Source organism: Artemia sp. Qi Xiang Cuo, chromosome 8 (assembly GCF_049724085.1).
Source record: "Artemia sp. Qi Xiang Cuo chromosome 8, ASM4972408v1, whole genome shotgun sequence".
Classification (NCBI taxonomy): domain Eukaryota; kingdom Metazoa; phylum Arthropoda; class Branchiopoda; order Anostraca; family Artemiidae; genus Artemia; species Artemia sp. Qi Xiang Cuo.
Window position 1 is genome coordinate 33,978,236 of NC_142801.1, and position 14,824 is coordinate 33,993,059.

The window sequence follows — 14,824 nt, forward strand, 5'->3', positions numbered from 1 at the left end:
GATACGTAAGAACGTTGCAACATCTAGTACCCTGCGGTCATAAGACTGTCAAAGACTCCTCCTTGAACCTCCCAAATTGGAAGCTTTTATTATGTCCCGGCCTTTTAATGTAACTTGGGCACTGGACCAAGGGCGCCATTGTTACTCGAGCGGAACGTTAGGTGGGGATGTCGATATCGCTTTCGTCACACCAATTCGTTTTAGTGTGAATCTGCCTGGCACTTATGAATGAATGTTATCAAAGTAACCCCGTTTCATCAATAAGAAACGGATTGGACGCATATGTCCCTTTCCCTTTGGACGATAAAACCATGCAAGTGCTTTATCAAGTATAACTCACGAAAATCTTGTTAATTTTGTCAATTTTTCAAATTTTTGGCATCCCTGCTTTCAGTAAAAAAAATTCAAGGTACTATCACTTAAATATAATAACTCCCTATGCCCCCCCCCCTTTTGGATACCATCTTTATAGGATAACGTCTCTGCTTTAAATAAAAAAAAAATAATTAACTTATTGGCACCCCTGCTGAAAAAAAAAGAAAAAAACGAGGTGTTATCATTTAAATATGATAGCTCAATACCCCCCTCCCCCCTCTGGATACCACCTTGATAGGATGCCGTCTCTGCTTTAAATAAAAAAAAATCAAGTTTTTGGGATCCCTGCTTTCAATAAATGAAATTTCGAACTATTATCATTTAAATGTAATACCTCCCTACCCCCCTCCCCCTCTGGATACCACCTTGATAGGATACCGTCTCAGCTTTCATTAGAAAAATAATTTACTTAATGATTAACTTGGTCACTATATGGTTCAAACAGACACGCAAAATAACGTTAAACAGCTTAGTGTTCCTTGAAAAAAAATTGAGGGTATGAGTAAATGGGTACAAGGACAACAACAAAAATGTCAAAATTATTAAGATATACCTCAAATTATTGGAAAACTGAGTGATAGACACGCCATGGCATTCTATAAGATCCAAAGAATCGAATTAAAAGAGAGCACACACGAAAGCCAAATAAGGCCAGTAGCCTATGAGAAATTGCAAAATACCCAAGACAATGAACAAGTCCTTATGGGGAGCCCTGGGTCTATCAAAATATGTCAATGGTTTCCCAGGGAATTTGATATCATTTTCTTCTGTCTCCACTTTAAATGAAAAAAATTATTATCGTTTTGTCATCCTTGCTTTCAATAAAAAAAATGAGGTATTATCATTTAAAAATGATAGCCTCCTATCCCCCCCCCCTATAGGCAATAATTTACAATTTGTTTATAAAGCATATTTTTGGGGTAACTACTGTTTCAATTTTTAATTCCCCAACCTTGTACATAGCTTAGTCTATAGCTAAATTTTTTCTCAATAGAAGGTTGTTTTTTTTTTTGGGGGGGGGGGGGGAAATGTTCCAGAAAGAAGATTATATTTTCTATCAGGCGTTCAATAATTGAGTATTAAACATTAAGAAAATCTTATCTAAAAACAGCCAAAAAAAAAAAATCTGCAAACTTACAATTCAGCTGTAGCAACAATCTTTCGGCTGTCAATTTCAAAATCCAACAAAAGGCTGAAGCTGTATAGTAGTGAATGCGTTCTATAATTTTATTCAACTTGAAAATAAAATTCTTGACTACGAATGATGTAAGAAATAGCGATTGGGAAACTGCATTCGAAATGATTTAAACTCATTTCATAAAGACAATACTTTTTGTGTCAACATATGAAGAACTGTGTATATTGCAATATTTGCAATAACATATTGCATCTGTCCGGTTTTTATGCAAAGTAACAAAAGAGACGAAAATTAATGAACAAGAGATTATAGAATTATGGTATGCAAAGTAATATTTGGCAGGGAAAGTCACTGGTGATAAATCGCTAGGGGCGGCACCGTGATTGCGTGATTTTCGGGGATTCGGGGAACCAAATTTTTTTTCGGGATGACACATAGATTTTCGGGGAAATACCCAAAAATTCGGGGATAGTGCAAGCCCTGCTTGATTTCTAATGATGAAAATCGAAATACTAAACCACACGAGAAGGAAAAGCTCCGACTTTGTGGTTGACGCAATAAAGAATTGCCGCAAAAATAATTTAAAGTCGACCGAACGCCGCCGCCTCTGCCGGTGGCGGTGTATCTGTGGCGCTCCGGTGGCGTTACGACACTTCGGCGGCGTTCGACCTGGCCTCTCGTCGGCGGCGTTCGGTCGATCCGCCGGCGCGGCTTCGGGGTCTAGTCTCTTACAACAAAGCGTCTTTTTATTTACCTCGCTTCTAAGACATCGATAAATTAACTTCCCCGAAAGGGGTTTATAATGCCAAACGTTGGGTAACATGGAGCCACAACATCTTAGCTGCTTCTTCCTCCATTAACATCGATGTTCCCCCATCTGTTTCCTCCCTTGCACTACCTGTGCTGTTCAACTCCATCCCCCAAAGCGTTACCGTGGTATTGTAGGCGCGATTTTTGAATAAACTGGATGCACATAGTTTCTTTTGATATCGCTCTACCCTTTCCCTCAAGTCATAGTCCAAGGTCTGGTTGGCCCCACTCAGGGTCGGATAGACTAGGTGCGGTCCCAACTGGAGTTTCTTTTGCGGCGCCTCCTCTATATATAAAATTTTTAAGTATATAAACACACATATATATATATATATATATATATATATATATATATATATATATATATATATATATATATATATATATATATATATATATATTTCGCATTTTCATGTGACCTTTAACATAGCTGTATGTGTCTCGCAATATTTCTTCCAAGAGATTTGTTCGGTTACAACTGATCTAATAATTTAAAAGATTTGAAAGGCGTTCTTTAACGTCTTCATTGGGGTCTTAAAAGTTCATTTGGCCATATGAATATGGTTCAAAAGCACCTTCAGGGGTATGTGATAGGTGTACCGCTAAATTGACTTTTTGATAAATCTGTTCAGCTATTTTGAAGCTGAAAATATTACGACTATTTATGTTTCGGTCATAGCTTACGTTGAATGAAACTAAAGCAAAACACGAGTTCCAGTTTTGTATTTGTTTGTGAGACTCTTTAGAGAGCAAGTAATGTCCTATAACAGGTCAAAACATTTTTTTACTTTTTCTGATTCTCGCTTTCTTCTAACGGCACAGTTCTTTGTCCTTCAATGTCATTTTTTGCAATTTGTGATACTCGCTTTACAGTGTCTGCTAGTCCTACAATTCTTTGTTCTTCACTTTCTTTTTTGACAAATTCTGATTCCTACTGTTGCTTGTAATTCTCGCTGCTGATTATCTTCTAAGTGCAAATTTCTTTGTTCTTATTGTCGCATATCTTCTAAGCACAATTTTCTCTGTTCTTCATTTTCATTTTGATTCGTTCTGATCCTCATTGCCGCATGTCTTGTAACCGCAATTTTTTTTTTGTTCTTCACTTTTGTTTTTGAGTCGTTATGATTCTCACTGCCACTTGTCTTTTAACTACACTTTCTATGTCATTCAATTTCGTTTTTGACTTGTTCTAAGCGTCGGTTTTGCTAATATTCTAACTACATATTTCTTTGATCTTTATTTTCGTTATCATTGCTTCAGACATATTTTCGGTGCCTTTTCTTTGATCTATTTATATTTCTTTGATCTTTATTTTCGTTTATCATTGCTTCAGACATATTTTCGGTGCCTTTTGCCTCTGCAGCTTAGATTGGTCTTGTCCCTTTTGATGGTCTTGGTTGTTCAGTATCACCCGTGCATTTACATTTCTCAGATCGTTCTTTTGGTCTTGTCTCATTTGATGGTCCAGTTTGTTCAGTTTAGCTTACGTTTTTGTCCTCTTTTCTTCTTTTTTTGTACTCATTTTGTGCTTACGCTAGTTTACGTTTGAAACTGCTTAAAATACCTTTTGAAATTTACAGCACCAAGAAATGATGGGCGCAGGAATTTAGAAATTTCAAAATTTTTGTTCTGCAAGTGCTTCTAAAACGGTTTTAAAATCTATTTTCCAAAAATTTTATAAAAACACTATTTTTAATCAAGATAATCGCTAAACTATTTAGTATTTAGTCTATCCTGATTTAATGTTGATATCGGATAGGTTTTCTTATTGGTTTTAGCCTGGAAAATGATCTTTCTCCAGAAGCATCGTTTACTGGAATTGTTAAGAACATTCCAAAATTTTGAAAACCAATTGTTCATTTTGATGGCAGCGTGGGGCCCTTTCAAACGCAGGGCCTCATTGGGTCAATCGCTTCCAATAGCCCTTTTTCCGACCCTGGCTCCACTACTCCACATTCCTCGAAAGTTCTAACTTGGTATCACAAGCCGTTCCCGAGAAAGTACAGATACACCATTTTTACCTGAAAGTTTTAGCTTAATTCCTAGGCCGTTCCCGAGAAATTGCAGATATGCTAAGTAGAGCAAGGAAGGTTACCCTTCAATCACTTTCAACTCCCAAAAAAGGCGCTAGAACTTTGAATCGAATGAGCCCTCTCTGAAAGTGTCTAAGACCATCCATTCCAAGAGGAATGGCCTGGGAAAAAAATAATAACTAAAATAATTTATAGAAAGGATATATCTTTTTACTTTGGTAGCGTTAGGGCTGCCTAAGAGCTGCCTATTCATCTGGTTTTATAAATCTTCATTCTTAATTTTTGGAGCAATTGGGAGGCGTATCCTCTACCCTACCTCCCATTACAGTTATGATGCAATAAAACTTGGCCTGAGCATAAACTTATCTTGAATGTGTCCGTCTAATCCCCCCCCCCTCCCCCAAACGCCCCTCGGAAAGCTTTACACCGCAGACAATTGCTCCCAGAAAATCCCCCCCCCACATTTAAAATTGAGGTACCAAAGGGAAAGTAAGACAAATAAAAACTAGGGATTTTAGGATACAATTCTACCTGTATTCCAAAGTACAGGCAGAATATATGGTTCTGTCTATCTTAAATTTTTTTGGTTCTGACTTGGAGTTTGACTCCATGTTATTGAAATTAAATTCTAAAAAGACGCCCCGTAAAGTACTTCAGCCGGAAAACCATCCGATTTTAGCCTTGTGGACGCGTTCTCAATCACAAGGGTTGAACTGGTGTCGTGTACTATAGATGTTGGCAAGGCCGTATCTTGGGGGGGGGGTTACCCGGTTTGAACCCCTCCCCCCACCCCTCTAAATTTTTGTCCGATTCGAAAATTAGTCGAAAAAACGGTTCTGATCAGCTTGCGCAGGATGTTAGACAAAGTCCACGGGAAAAAATCGAGTAAACCCTCCCCCCCCCCCCGAACAAAAGTCCTGGATCGCTCTTGGATGTTGGTACCGGATGGGAAGTAATTACTCGTATTTCTTCGTCCCAGGCTGTTATCTCCGTGTAATTCCATTATAGGGCAACCCTTCAACAGTTTTCACACCCTAAAAGACGAAAAAAAAATATAAGAAAAAACAATGTAAAAACCAAATACTACAGGATATTCTACACCCTATGTTCCGCCTGTAGTTTGGGGGGTTTGTAGTTTGGGGCAGAATTTCCCGGGGGGAAAACATCTAGAACCCTTGATTTTATCTCTGCTCAATCACCAGCCCTCACAGGAATTTATTTCTGGGGATAGATTTGGCAGGTAATTTGTTTGAAAAATACAAGAATTTTGATGAAATCGCAGAGGTCATTTTTGGGAGGTGATTGTGTTTTTGATCCCTTTTCCTGGGTACTTAGGCCCATGTGATATGTACAAAACCACACGTTTGTGAATTTGACATTACAGAGTCATAAAATGAAAAATATATATGTTCTATGTGCAACATGATAAATTTTATAAAATAAATATAAATCACGGAGAATTCGGGAAGGGGAATGGGTTCAAATTCCATTACATACATGCCTGAAGTGAACCGCTAATTCCAGAAAGAGAACAAGCCGAAGTTAATCAGTGTTGATTTCATCCTTGTTTTAAGATCCTGCTCGGCACTATTGATAGATCTATAATTTTTAGCATTTTGCGGAAACTTTTGATCCCTTCTCCGAATGCTGCTTTTCAGAGGCTTCTAAAAATTTTTTCAAAGCGTTCAAGTTTTCCCACAGTTTGTTCCAATTTTTTTGCCTTTTCAGGGGGGGGGGGGGTAAATCATGTGTGGGAGTTTGTTCTTGTTGGTTCTACACTCATATATGTTCCCATTTTCATACGACTTCTAGTTTTATATTGACTATTCTTCCAATGACAGTTTTTTGGGGTAATGAACATAGTCCAGGAAAATCCCAAAAAGACACATTCCGGACAATGATATTGCTTGAAATGTAAAAAATTTTCTGCTTTTATCTATATTGTCTATCGTAACTAGAGCCTTGAAATTCTATCAAAATGGTAGGTAGGTAGAAGGCGGCTTCTTTATGAGCATTTTTGGGCCACCAACTGCTCATTTCGTCTCTAAAACAAATAGCCAGAGACAGCCGGAAGTAAGGCTGTCCCATTAAATTCAGGTATACAATAAGTGATCAAAATGATAAGGGATTCGGTTCTTGCGACTCATTCGTTCTTGTAAAGCCTGTTATTTTGGTTGAATCTATAGCTATTAGCTGATTTTCGGACCTTTGAAATTTCCTGCCCCATCGATAGCAAATACAGACAAGGGCAACTCGTCGACTGTTTTACCACAACAATTTTAATGACATACAAATGCTAAGTGGAGTAGGCTTTACCTTCGGAAATATCACTTATGCCCTTTTCGTGTTGCAGCACGTTGTACAAGACTCAAGTATGCTTCAATCTTATATGTTTTATAGGTAGGCGTACAACTTTGCAATCTCCACTTCGAAGGAAGTTAAAGACCTATCAGATTGTTCAAATTTGTTCATAGGGGGTGAACGGTAAGAGAAAAAGCGATAAATTCTGTATATCTATCACACCATAAAACTAACCATGTCTAGAAATGTCAGACACGAATTATTTTAACTTTCTAACGACATAAATCCGAAATATATTTTCCCTCATAAAGCGATAGTGATGAACAAAATCGTATTCATGAATTTTTGGGAGGAGGGAAGGGTAGAAGGAAGAAAGAGACAAATTATATGGAAACTATAGGCCTATACCAAAAACCTTGTAAAGCTATGTACGTATCGATTATCCTACAAATACCTGGTGCCGGATTTGTGTTAATTATTTGTTAGGTTATATCTCTGTTTTTATCCTATCCCATGTGGTCTTTAAAAATGGTTAGATTAATCTTAATCCCTTAGAAAATTTTTACTTTCAATGCATCTCCTCCTGTTGCAGGCTAAAACTCATCGAGCGAAAATATTGTTATGGCTAAAAAGTTTAAGTTCTTGCCCAAGAACAGGGCATATTCCCAACCATTGGGACAAGGCTTGTGTTTTTTCGGAAGGGCTTGTCGGCTGAGCCTACTTTGTACTATCCTAGCATACTAAATGCGTGAAGAAGTCTTTTGGGAGTAACTCTGGCTCTTAACACCCCTGAAATTTGCATCTTTATTTTTAGTACTTCAGCATTTACTAAACATTTTGTAGTCAGTATATTAATGAAACAATCAACAAAAAGGATTAATGGGGAAATTTGGTTGCTCCTGTCCTGCATGTAAATTAATGTTTAACCAAAGGGGCTGTTATCTCTTTTCTCCCAAGTTTCTGCTTTGTATTATTGTTTCCCCATTAAAACTAAACTAAAACCTCCTAGTTGTTTACTCCATTTGATTTATTTTAAGTTATTTCCCAACGGAAATTGTACGCTAGAGGTTTGAATACTCTTCTTCTTCCATATACACAACGATATACATACACCCGGTACACATGGCATAGGGAATGCTTTTGAGACCTCATATTTTTGAAAATGCTTAAACTGTTTTAATAGTTCTTCCTTCTCTTCTTTGTATCATAGCAACAACCAGGGCCGTATCCAGGATTTTTTTCAGGGGGGGGGGGTATAATAAACTGAAAAACACATCAAAAATTTGTTTATATTCATTTTGTTACGTTTTTACGAGTCGGACAAACAGTTTGGCGGAGGGGGTTGAAACCCCTTAACCCTCTCCTGGATACGGCCTTGGCTACAACAATAGCTGAAACCCAGTAAAAAGTGATCCACGCCCCATAGTAACTGAAATTTTAAGAACAAGTTTAAAAAAAGAAACTGTCTAATGAGGAAAAACTGCTGATTCAATAGATCTTATTAGTAAAAATGTTAATGCGAAAGAAAATTTATGGGCATTTTCAAAAAGAGCCTGAAACCCCTCGAAAATGACGTCGGACCGAGATGAAAAGTTCACCATTGGAATCACCCTAGTCGGAAATTCTTACAGAAGAATGACAGTCCCCCCCCACCCTGAGCAACAAGGAAAACCACTTTTTCTGCAGTGTAAGCACTGACAAGTCTCCACTTTTTTAAATTATTTTTTCCCCCATGGGTGATCCTATCAAATCAGCATTCGTGGAATGTTGAGATAGGGTTAATGTGAACAGATATCGCGATATCAAGTGCCCTTTCTAAGTAAGAATAGAAATCGTGCTACAGAAAAGTGGTATTTTTAGCCATTTTGTGCCACGAAACACCAATTCCCACCCAAAAATCGTCAAAAAGCCAGGGATTACAAATTATAAAATAGTAAATCGATTTTTCAAGGTCTGAATCCTTAAACTGTAGGTTTTGAACCACCCATCTTGACGTACCACAGGAAAGTATCGTTTTTCTTTTCGAAAAATGAACTTGCTTGTGTTTTTAGACAACTATATTTGTATACTAAGTTATCGGTATCATGGCTGGCGAATGCAAAATACTACTGAAAGGCTTATAAATTAGTGTTTTATTTCCTTTAGGTTACTCATGGAATTTTCTGATCCTAAGCGAAAATCCTTTTTTTGGGTTGGTTTTGTATTTTCGACAAAGTGGCAGTTTCTTTTTTTTATTTCTACAGATATTGGAAAATATCACATGCCATTTATTGATTCTAGTTTTGGACACACATCTTGTGTAATCTGCATCATATTAATTTTGTTCATTTTAAGTTTCAACATCGCTCTTTACTTCCATAAGAAAAACTTCTTCTTTTTTTGATTTTGTTCAGATCTTTTCTCTATATACTCACAGGCTGGTAAATTAAAATGTGTTATGTTCTGAAGCGATTGGGCCAATCATTTTGAATTTTTGGGGGAATACGTTCCTTGTGTTATGGGGACTTCAAGCTTGCGTCGTGGAGAAAGGGTGACATGAGGGAGTCCAGGGGCAGAGTTTTTTAAGGTTCTTTACTTTTTCCCTCCAATCCAGCAGAAATTTTAACGAAGTTTGTCTTCTACTTAAGACACACCAATGCGAAAAAAAGTAAATGAAAAGAGAAAGAATTATGGGAGGGGGATAGGCTATAAAACCAAGAAAATATAAACTATTTGTTTGCAAAAAAAGGCAAATATGTATCATACAAAACACGGTAATTAACATAGACGCATGGCTTGATTTGACTATCCATGATCAAAGCAAATTATGTTCAAAAAACGTAATATCTCGCCAACGGCTGGGCACAATGACAAAAATCTTCCATGGATATATCCGGAAAACAAAAAGAACTGAAGGACGGCAATATGCTATAAAAACAAGAAATTATATCCTAAAAAAATACGAAAGCAAAACACAAAAAAATGGCATCTTGATAAGAAGCGTGCGTAGGTCGAAAGCCCGAGTTTCCGCCAATAGCGACAGGAGGCGACGTCAAGCTATGTTTGTAAGGCCTCAACGCCCGATCCTGTTCGTGAGGGTTACAGACCCGAACCAGCGGCAGGATGAAACAAAAAACACACAAAGTGGGCAGCTTTTTTGCTAAAAGATGACCACGATATGGCTTTTTTAAAACTAGTTGTTCACATAACTCACCTATTTTATTTTTGAACTTGTTTCAGCTTTTCAACCCCCACCCGCCCTTTTTCTTTGAAAAAAACTTCGTACAAGCATGGATATGATCATCCCTTGGAAATAAAAACAGCGAGACACATAAACACAAATCTTTAACTATCTTTGGCAATCAAAATAAGAAGAAAACTTCTTGTTTTAAGATAGATTAAATATAAAAAAAAAATTTTCAACTGAAAGTAAGGAGCAACATTAAAAATTAAAACGAATAAAAATTATTAAGTATATGAGCGGGTTCGCCCCCTCGTCAAATCCTTGCTCTTTACGCTAAAGTTCGAATTTTTTTCAAATTCTTTAAGAGTAACCTCTGAATCACAAAGTCCGTTTAATTAGAATAAATAGGTCTTTTGAAAGTACTAGAAAAACTTAGCGTAAAGAGCGAGGAACTGACGAGGGGGCAAACCCCCTCATATACGTAATAGTTTCCGTTCGTTTTAAGTTATGATGTTTCTCCTTACTTTCAGTTGAAAAAACTCTTTTTTTATTTAATCACTGATCGTTTTTTAAATAATGTTGGGAAAATCGGTGCCCACTTCATGGAAAATTCCTTTCCCTCATGAAAAATTCCTCCATGTACCGATCCTCCCATGTAACCCCCGATCCACCCCTACCAGAAAAAATCTCCACCTGAAAACGTCTGTAGCCTATACTTCCCAATAACCAATACTATATGTAAACAATAAGCAAAGCTCATAACTTTCAGCCCTTCCCCCGGGGACTGTGGGGGAGTAAGTCATCCAAAAAGACATCGTTATTAGACTGTTCGACTATGTTGAACAAAATGGCTATCTCAAAATTTTGATCGGGTTACTTTGGGAAAAATGAGCGTGAGAGGGGACCCAGTTGCCCCCCAATTTTTTGGTCGCTTAAAAAGGGCACTAAAACTTTTAATTTCCATTTGAATGGGCCATCTCACGATATTCTAGGACCACTGAGTCGATGCGAGCACCCCTGGAAAAAAAAAAAAAACACGCATCCATGATCTTTCTTCTGGCAAAAAAATACAAAGTTCCACATTTTTGCAGATATGAGCTTGAACCCTCTACAGAAGGCTTCTCTGATACGCTGAATCTTTCATTAAGATTTAATGACTTTTAGGGTGTGTTTCCCCCTAAAATAAGGCAAATTTTCTCAGGCTCGCAACTTTCGATTGGTAGCATTAAACTTAATAAAACTTTGAAATCAGCATAAAAAATAGATTCTTTTGATGTGTTTATTGGTATAAAAATTTAGTTTTTTAGAGTTTCGGTTACTATTGAGCCGGGTCGCTCCTTACTTACACTTCGCTACCATGAACTGTTTGAAAACTTCTGTTGTTAAAACTTGTTTTTTGTTAAAACTTTTTGTTGTAAGAACACTTCTTGCCTGAAACCTCTCTATTAGACCTATCAGCATTGCTGATCTTGATGGCACAATTTTCATCAGGATTCCTAGCCCTTTAGGATTGCCCCCCCCCCCCTATTCCTGCTCTTTTCCATTTTCAGGTGTTAGGGTCCCTTGACGTCATGCCGAAACAGAGGAATTGCTCCTAGCCTGTACATAACTATGCATCTTGTCTTACTAATTGTCCCCAATATGAAGCTAGTTTGTCTCGCATTGCCAAGCCTAAACGCTTTATTCCTGTAAATTAATTAAACAAAACTTTTTCCACAAATCAAGTGTTTCAAAAAAAGAGTATAACTCCATCAGGTACGTATTGCGCAAAAATAAAATCTAGTACTGTACTAAGTGTGTAACAGCCACATTAAAGTAACGATAAATAAATGAAACCCTCAATGGATAGAGGTTCCAATAGTTAGCCAAGTAATGCACGAGGTGAACTGGAATCCAAACGATTCTGACTGAAAGCTTCTTTGCATTCCCAAGGCCAGAACAAAATTTGCACTTTACTGAAAAAAGTATAAATGTTTTTACTTTTATAACTTTAATAAATCAAATAATTTTAACATTTTAATTATTAAATATCAGTATATGTATACTAAAATGAAAACGCACATTCATTTGTATTTTTTTCAGTAAAGTGCAAATTTTGTTCTGGCCTTGGACATAACTTAGGACATAACTTATAACATGTAAGTTATGTCCTGGGGGACATGTCCCCCCGGACATAACTTACAACCCTTACACTGAGGGTTCTGGGGGGGGGGGGGTTATCATCCTAAAAGACCCAAATTCCAGAACTTTCAACTACGTTGAACAAAATGGATGTCTCAAAATTTTGATTGGATGTGTTTTGGAAATGGTGGGCGTGAGAGGGGCGTTAGTCGCTCTCCAATCATATTCAACTATTAAAAAAGGAAATTAGCCCTTTCAATTTCCAATTGAATGAGCCCTTTTGAAGTTTCTACGACAGCGCTTTCAATAAAAACCGTATATACCCCCAGGGCATAACTTACAACTCTTGCCCTGAGGGCCCGGGGGGGGGAGGGGTTGTCATCCTTAAAGATCTAAATTCCAAAACTTTCAACTACGTTGAATAAAATGACTATCTAAAAATTTTGATTGGATGCCCCCACAACCCTTGCCCTGAGGGTGGTGGGGGAGTGATCCCCTCAAAAAAATATTTTCTATCTGGAAATCAACTACGCTGAAGAAAATGGCTATCTCAGTATTTTGATTGGATGTGTTTCGGGAAATAATGGGCGTTGAAGGGGTGTTAGTTGCCTTCCAATCACTTTCGAATATTAAAAAGGGCACAAGCCGCTCTAATTTCCAATTGAATGAGCCCTTTTCGAAGTATCTACGACAACTTCTTCGTTACGAAGTGCCCTGCTCTAAAGGTAAAAAAATAATAAATAATACATTGTGCCAATATCGTTTTTATATGCCCCCAGGGCATAACTTAAAACCCTTACCCTGAGGGTTGTGGGGGAGTGACCTCCTCAAAAATATATTTTCTATCTGGAAATTAACTACGCTGAACAAAATGGCTATCTCAAAATTTTGATTGGATGTGTTTGGGGGAATGATGGGCGTAGGGGGGGGGGGCTAGTTGCCCTCCAATAACTTTCGACTATTAAAAGGGCACTAGCCACTCCAATTTCCAATTGATGAGCCCTTTTCGAAGTTTCTACGACACCTCCTTCGATACGAAGTGCCCTGGTCTGGAAAAAGAAGAAAAAAATAATCCATTGTGCCAACATTTTTCTACTTAGGCAGCGCTATTGCGCTGCCTATGACTAAGAGAGTATAGGGGGTAAACACACCCCTACAGTTTGGTGTGAAGGAACATCTACACAAATTTGAATATGCTTGCCTGAAAATACATATTTCCCTTCCTTTTGTAAAACTGAAGGAAATATCCTTCAGATATTTCCCTTACTCTTGTAAAACTGTAAATTTTCTAATGCATATATATTTTATTGGTGGCTTCTTATGAAGTATATAACGTTTTCTAACTCTCATTTTTTATTGTCTTCGTTTCAATTTATGAGGGTCTCTCTTTATTTACCGTTCATTACCATGACCGGTTTGAAATGTAAAAAAAAAAAAAAAAAAAAAAAAAAAAAAAAAACATCGAACTAGCAAATTATGTGAAAACTCAAATAATTTGTGAAACAACCTGGAAGAACCATGAGACTTCGGGAGGAATAATCTTAGAGCCCAACCAGCCTACTCACGTGCAGCTTTTAGGCTGAAGAATTTTGTATAGGGTGCTCTAAATGAGAGTTACTGCAGTAGGTTTCGTTCTGGAAAGGTGAATATCTGTTTTCTTCCTGGCTCGAACTTTAAAGCTATTAAGACTTACTATGGTCCTTTGTTCTCCTTACCCCTTGTCCAAAGGCCAGATTGCTATTTTTGGTGGTGGACTCTAAATAGCTATATATTTAATTTGAAATGTGGACCTTGTTTCAACTCTAAAATGTAAAGCATATTGTGCAATTAGTGTAAAGCATATTGTGCAATAAGGTCCAGTCTCATTCTGTATATGCCAAAAGTGGTTAAATCAGGCAGGATTGAGGAAATACTATGAACGACGTGTATTTCTATTTTAAAGTATTTCGGTTTTTACACTTAACGAACATCTGTTGAATCGGATTTTGGCAAATACATCTGAAAGTCGATATGAGGATGAGGACTTGTCATGATTTAGCTATTCTGGAACGTGGGGGGGGGCTAGTTGCCCTCCAATCACTTTCGACTATTAAAAAGGGCACTAGCCCTTTGAATTTCCAATCGAATGAGCCTTTTTTGAAGTTTCTACGACAACGCCTTCTATAAAAACCTTATATACCCCCAGGGCATAACTTACAACCCTTGCCCCGAGGGTTGTGGGGGAGTGTCATCCTCAAAAACATGTTTTCTATCTGGAAATCAACCACGCTGAACAAAATGGCTATCTCAAAATTTTGATTGTATGTATTTGGGGGAATGATGGGCGTGGGAGGGGGGCTAGTTACCCTCCAATCACTTTTGACTATTAAAAAGGGCACTAGCAATTCCAATTTCTGATCGAATGCGCTATTTTCGAAGTTTCCACGGCAATTCCTTCGATACGAAGTACCCGGGTGTGGAGAAATAAAATAAATAATACTTTGTGCCCATCTCGTTCTTTACTTAGGCAGCGCTGTCGCGCTGCCTATGATTTGATTCCAACAAAATTCGACTTCCATGTCCACTCACAATGCACCGTATTAATAAAGATACAAAACTTAATATATTGCATTGAAGCCTCCTTTAGTATTTTAGGGGGTTCCTGTGGCAAAACCCTTTTATTCACTTAAAAGAGCATTATAACTTTTAAATTCCGTTCGAATGAGCCCTCTCCCTGTTTTCCAGGACCAATAGTTCGATACGATCACCCATAGGAAAAAACACCCAGCGTGAGCTTCCTTCTGGCAAAAAATACAAAATTCCACGTTTTCCTATATTAGGAGCTCGAAGCCTCTACAGTAGGGTTAGCTGCTACGCTGAATCTCATGGTGTACTTTTCATTAA